Below are 6630 nucleotides of genomic sequence, written 5' to 3' on the forward strand. Positions count from 1 at the left end.
GGGGGGAGAAAGGCATCCACCTCTCCCGTTTTTCCATCAAAACACCCCAAATCCCACCCAAAGGAGGACCCCCCACCCGTCATTCATCTTTGAACCCCCCCCCATCCAGACAGCTCCTCCTTCTATGCAAGACACCCCCCCCCCCGGCTGTGGAAGATGAGAGTTGTAGTTGCCCCCCCAACACACACACAGACATTTTCCATGGAGTTTCCCTCCCCCCCTTTTCTTCCTCCCCTTGGGCGGGTCCAGCCAAGCAGGGGATGATGGGGAGCGGGTTGGCGAGGGGGATGATGGGGTTGGTGACCCGACCCCGTCAGGATGTGAATAGTGCATGTGTGTGTGTGTGTGTGTGTGTGTGTGTGTGTGGTTGTGTGTTGTTGTGTGTGTGTTGTGTGTTTTGTGTTTGTCCATCTCCCCCTCAAGCAGAGGAGATGGGGCAGGAAGAGGGGGATGATGGGAATGAGTGTACTCCGGCTGGGGATGCTGGGCTCTGGAGTGCGTGTGTGTCATGGCTTTTGTGTGTCTCCAGGAGATGGGAGGGGGGGAAAGGGGGCACCCGGGGATGATGGGATCGAGAGTGGCAGCAGGCTGAGGGAGAGGCATCCCCTTAGGCTGGGGATGATGGGCTGTGGAGTGCGCGTGTGTTGTGGTTTGTTTGTGTTTGTTTGTGTGTGTGTGATGTCTACGTCCCCCGAGGAGATGTGGGGAAGAGGGGGCTGCTGGGGATGATGGGATCGAGAGTGGCGGCAGGCCGAGGGAGAGGCATCCCCTCCGGCTGGGGATGCTGGGCTCTGGAGTGCGTGTGTGTCGTGGCTTTTGTCTGTCCCCAGGAGATGGGAGGGGGTGGGGAAAGGGGGCACCCGGGGATGATGGGAACGAGAGTGGCGGCAGGCTGAGGGAGAGGCATCCCCTCCGGCTGGGGATGCTGGGCTCTGGAGTGCGTGTGTGTCGTGGCTTTTGTGTGTCTCCAGGAGATGGGAGGGGGTGGGGAAAGGGGGCACCCGGGGATGATGGGAACGAGAGTGGCGGCAGGCTGAGGGAGAGGCAACCCCTTAGGCTGGGGATGATGGGCTGTGGAGTGCGCGTGTGTTGTGGTTTGTTTGTGTTTGTTTGTGTGTGTGTGATGTCTACGTCCCCCGAGGAGATGTGGGGAAGAGGGGGCTGCTGGGGATGATGGGATCGAGAGTGGCGGCAGGCCGAGGGAGAGGCATCCCCTCCGGCTGGGGATGCTGGGCTCTGGAGTGCGTGTGTGTCGTGGCTTTTGTCTGTCCCCAGGAGATGGGAGGGGGTGGGGAAAGGGGGCACCCGGGGATGATGGGAACGAGAGTGGCGGCAGGCTGAGGGAGAGGCACCCTCCTCCGGCTGGGGATGCTGGGCTCTGGAGTGCGTGTGTGTCGTGGCTTTTGTGTGTCTCCAGGAGATGGGAGGGGGTGGGGAAAGGGGGCACCCGGGGATGATGGGAACGAGAGTGGCGGCAGGCTGAGGGAGAGGCATCCCCTCCGGTTTGGGGATGATGGGCTTTGCAGTCCTCCTTGCAGCCTCCCCCTCCCGCCCGCCCGGCAGGCCCCCGCCGGCGCCCCGCCGACCCACCTGCCAGCCCGTCCCGGCGCCACCATCGACCCCTCCGCCCCGCGGCGGCCGACGCGCTCCGGGCACCTTCGCGTTTGTTTGGCGGCTCCCGCGGAAGCAGCCAAGATGGCAGGGGAGGGCGCCCAGCACGCCTGCGCGCCGCCGCCCGGGGCATGATGGGGGACGTAGTCCTTGCCCGTGGCCTGGTGGAAGAGGCCCCGCCTCCTCGTCCCCAAAGCGGGGCGGGGGTGCGTGTGTGTGTGTGTGTGTGTAAGAGAACCCGATCGAATGGAAGCGCCTCCACTTCCGGCTCCCTGTCGCAGGCTCTTTCCTTGCGGGGCAGGCGAAGGGGCAAAGGAGAGAGAGGAAGGATGAAATTTCCAGCCAGGAAACCTGACTTTCAAGCTGGCTGAAATCCTCATCCACGCTGGGTGGTTTTAGCCGCCGAGCAGCAAAAAAAATAATAATTTGAAAATAAAGGAAAGAGGGGGGGGTTCTGCAAAACCACCCACCCCGCACGGTTATTCCAGCTTTCAGCTTCCTTTGGCCCTAGGGCAGGGGTAGGCAACCTGGGCTCTTTTATGACTCGTGGACTTCAACTCCCAGAATTCCTGAGCCACGAGTCATAAAAGAGCCCAGGTTGCCTACCCCTGGCCTAGGCTGCTTTATGACTGGTGGACTTCAACTCCCAGAATTCCTGAGCCAGCCATGCTGAGGGGAAAGGGAGAGGTTTCCAAGCTGAGACATGCTGGCTCAGGAATTCTGGGAGTTGAAGTCCACGAGTCATGAAGGGGCCATAGTTCCCCCACGCTGGCTCAGGTATTCTGGGAGTTGAAGTCCATGAGTCATAAAAGAGGCTACTGCTAAGCTTGTAAGCCGCCCTGAGTCTTCGGAGAAGGGCGGGATATAAATGTAATTAAAATAAAATAAAAAATAAATGAAGGGGCCAAAGTTTCCCCCATGCTGCCTCAGGAATTCTGGGAGTTGAAGTCCCCGAGTCATGAAGGGGCCAAAGTTTCCCCCATGCTGGCTGAGGAATTCTGGGAGTTGAAGTCCCCAAGTCATGAAGGGGCCATAGTTTCCTCATGCTGGCTCAGGAATTCTGGGAGTTGAAGTCCACGAGTCATAAAAGAGCCCAGGTTGCCTACCCCTGCCCTAGGACGTTAGGAGCCTATGAATAATACGCCGCACCGCAGGTTGGACCCTCAATCCGCGGTAAGCAAACCTGTTCAGCCTCCTTCTTTTCCCTCCCAGCCCCTGCTGCAAAAGGGAGAAAACTCCTTAACCGGAAATCAAGGGCGAGAACCTGCGAGACTTTATCTCTTGGGGAGGGGGGGGTCAGCTCAGGAGGAAACGCGAGGTACGGCTAGCGACGCGGGACATGGGGCTTCTCTTCGCGTTCGGGGTCCGCGGATAAAAAGAGGCACCTTTAGACAAAGAAGCAACGAGGCAATTAGATGGAATTCCGATCCCGGGGCGGGAGATCCGTTTGCTTTTCTGCAATAAACCTCACTGAGTTAAAACTAGTTTCCTAGGAACAGTGTTTTGCTTTTTTTGCAAAACCCAATTTTTTTTAAAAAAACAAAACCAACCCAAAATACTCAGGTGTAGGTCTGCTCTATACATACGTTGTATTATAGTCTGTTTTAAATGTGTGTTATGCGTGTGCACGCTTTGAGAGCAAAGCCACTAAATTTCATTTTTTTTTAATGTGTGCCGTTGTGCCCACAGTAAACAAACAAACAAAAAAAAGACGATAAAGGTTATCGTCAAAACCAAAACGGGTGAAACGCGTGTCGTGTGAACTCATCAGCTCTTTGTTCTCTGCGAAGCAGGTGATTTCGCTTTTAAAGGAAAAGACATCGCTTTTCTCTCTCTCTCTCTCTCTCTCTCTCTCTCTCTCTCTCTTCCTCAAAGCTTTCCTGCAAATGAATGGCAAAATTGCCAGGAGGGATCGTTACAAAGAATGAGATGAATGATCAATATTTTTCTTACTTCTCCAGCCACTGTTTTAATGAAAAAAAGAGAAGGAAGGAAGAAATCAGGCTGGAAGATCCCAGCAGAAAACAGACGATTTGATTAATAAGAAAACTACAAGGATTTTTTTTCCCTTTCAATCTGAACGAGTTGAAGAAGCCAAAACTTGGCTCTTCGATCTGTTTGGTCCAGACTGTGGGGTTGTTAATTTCACTGGGTTTTAGATTTACTCTTGGGGCTTGAATTTAATTTAATTGTTTTAATTGTTTTTAATTTTTTTTGTATTCATGGTTTTTAACTGCCCTGTAAACCGCCCTGAGTCCTACGGGAATAGGGCGGTATTGTTGTTGTTGTTAGCTGCGAAGTCGTGTCCGACCCATCGCGACCCTATGGACAACATTCCTCCAGGCCTTCCTGTCCTCTACCATCTTCTGGAGTCCATTTAAGCTCACGCCTCCTGCTTCAGTGACTCCATCCAGCCACCTCATTCTCTGTCGTCCCTTTCTTCTCTTGCCCTCCATCTTTCCCAGCATGAGGCTCTTCTCCAGTGAGTCCTTCCTTCTCATTAGGTGGCCAAAGTATTTGAGTTTTAGCTTCAGGATTTGGCCTTCCAAAGAGCAGTCAGGGTGGATCGCCTCTAGGACTGACCGGTTTGATCGCCTTGCAGTCCAAGGGACTCGCAGGAGTCTTCTCCAGCACCACAGTTCAAAGGCCTCAATTCTTTGGCGCTCAGCCTTTCTTATGGTCCAGATTTCACTGCCATACATTGCAACTGGGAAGACCATAGCCTTGACTATACGCACGGTATACAAATCCAATAAAATAAATAAATAAATAAATTAGATTCTGGACTACAAGGTCTGCAAGGCAAAAAGGCAAGTCTTCCCTGCCATCTAGTGGCCGTGCGGCGTATTGCAGCACAGATCCAACAGCCCTAAATAAATTGGGATTCCTGCTACATGCTTAAAACAGTTTCCCCCCCCCCAAACTTGGAAAATTTAACATGGGTGTCTCAAAGGTGCTTTTTCAAGAGGCAACTCCCCTAGTTGATTATTCCTTGAAGACATATTTTGCTTCTCATCCAAGAAGCTTCTCTACCAGTCACCCAGAACTGAAGAAGCTTCTTTTTTAAAATATAGCTTATTATTTTTTTTAACATAATCACCATTAATATTTGGTAAACAGCATGGCTCAGCGGGTTAGGACGCTGAGCTTGTCGATCAGAAGGTCGGCAGTTTGGCGGGTCGAATCCCGAGTGCCGCATAGCAGAGTGAGCGCCTGTTACTCGTCCCAGCTTCTGCCAACCTAGCAGTTCGAAAGCACGTAAAAATGCAAGTAGAAAAATAGGGACCGCGACGGTGGGAAGGTAACAGCGTTCTGTGCGCCTTTGGCGTCTAGTCATGCCGGCCACATGACCACGGAGACGTCCTCGGACAAGCGCTGGCTCTTCGGCTTTGAAACGGAGATGAGCACCGGCCCCTAGAGTCGGAAACGACTAGCACGCATGTGCGGGGGAACCTTTACCTTTAAACAGCGTGTTGTCTGGGTTTATATTTACAATCAATAACAATTTCTATAATTCCATGCTCCACATAGTAGCTTTCCTTCTCTTCTTTTCTTCCAATAATATTCTCTTTACCAACCTTAAATTACTACATTTCTTACTATTTTAGTAGATAACAACTGGATGTAGACATTTTTCTAGTATTTTTAGAAGCAACAGCCACATCACTATGAAGCTTCTTTGCTAATTAATCATCTTAATCACCTTGTCATAGATCCCTTTTTTAAAGTTCTCGTTTAAATTTGTTTTCCCCAAAATGTGCAATCGCCTGTTAAGACACTTAAGTGTCTTTTTCCTCATACCAGCCGTCCCAACAATTTTTCACTTCTCACATCTTAAAACAAAAACAGAAAAAAGAAAAAAAGAAAAAAAGAGAAGGGAATAACATACTACTGAAGAAGCTTCTTGGAGAAGTGAGCTATTGTTAAGTGATTTTTTGCCCCATTTTATTTATTTATTTATTTATTTATTTTATTTTATTGGATTTGTATACCGCCCTATTCCCGTAGGACTCAGGGCGGTTTACAGGGCAGTTAAAACCATGAATACAAAAAATTAAAAACAAATAAATTTTATGACCTTTCTTGCTACAATTGTTAAGTGAATCACCGCAGCTGTTAAGTTGTGAAGTGAATCTGGCTTGCCCCATGGATACTGCATCCAGTTTTGGTCACCACAATGTAAAAAAGATGTCGAGACTCTAGAAAGAGTACAGAGACGAGCAACAAAGATGATTAGGGGGCTGGAGGCTAAAACATAGGGAACGGTTGCTGGAATTGGGTATGTGTAGTTTAACGAAGAGAAGGGTGAGGGGTGACATGATAGCAGTCGTCCAATCTCTCAGGGGCTGCCCCAAAGAAGAGGGAGTCAGGCTATTCTCCAAAGCACCTGAAAGCAGGACAAGAAGCAACGGATGGAAACTAGTCAAGGAGAGAAGCAACCTAGAACTAAGGAGAAACTTCCTGACAGCGAGAACAATTAAGCAGTGGAACAACCTGCCTCCAGAAGCGGTGAATGCTCCAACACTGGAAGTTTTTAAGAAGAGACTGGACAGCCATTTGCCTGAAATGGTATAAGGTTTCCTGCCTGAGCAGGGGTTGGACTAGATGACCTCCAAGGTCCCTTCCAACATCATCATCATCATCATCATCATCATCATCATTATCATTATTATTATTATTATTATTATTATTATTATTATTATTATTATTTTGCTTGTCAGAGGGTCAGAGAAGGGGATCACGTGACCCCAAGACATTACAGCCGTCATAAGTATGAGTCAGTTGCCAAGCGTCTGAATTTTGACCTCGGGGATGCTGCAACAGTCATAAGTGTGAAAAACGACCATGCGTCATTTTTTTTCCGGAGCCATTGAAACTTCAAATGGTCACTAAATGAAACTGTTGTAAGTTGAGGACAAGCTGTATTATGGTTTGTTTGGAGACTGTGACCGTTGTAATTATGTATTTGGAAGCTGGGTTTATAGGATAATGCGAATCCAATTGAGTGGAATTTTTACT

At 49.8% G+C, this 6630-nt stretch overlaps 1 protein-coding gene across 2 annotated transcripts in view; it reads right to left on the reverse strand.

Moving 5' to 3' along the window:
• EMSY (EMSY transcriptional repressor, BRCA2 interacting) overlaps positions 1 to 1714 on the reverse strand; it is a 62106-nt gene extending 60392 nt beyond the window's left edge. For both annotated transcript variants that reach the window (XM_083362099.1, XM_083362098.1), the window contains exon 1: positions 1591 to 1714. The gene's annotated coding sequence lies outside the window, so the exon portion shown is untranslated. The remainder of the gene's footprint in view (positions 1 to 1590) is intronic.
• Positions 1715 to 6630: the final 4916 nt, after the last annotated feature.

The sequence above is a fragment of the Vipera ursinii genome (genome assembly GCF_947247035.1).
Source record: "Vipera ursinii genome assembly, chromosome: 4".
Classification (NCBI taxonomy): Eukaryota; Metazoa; Chordata; class Lepidosauria; order Squamata; family Viperidae; genus Vipera; species Vipera ursinii.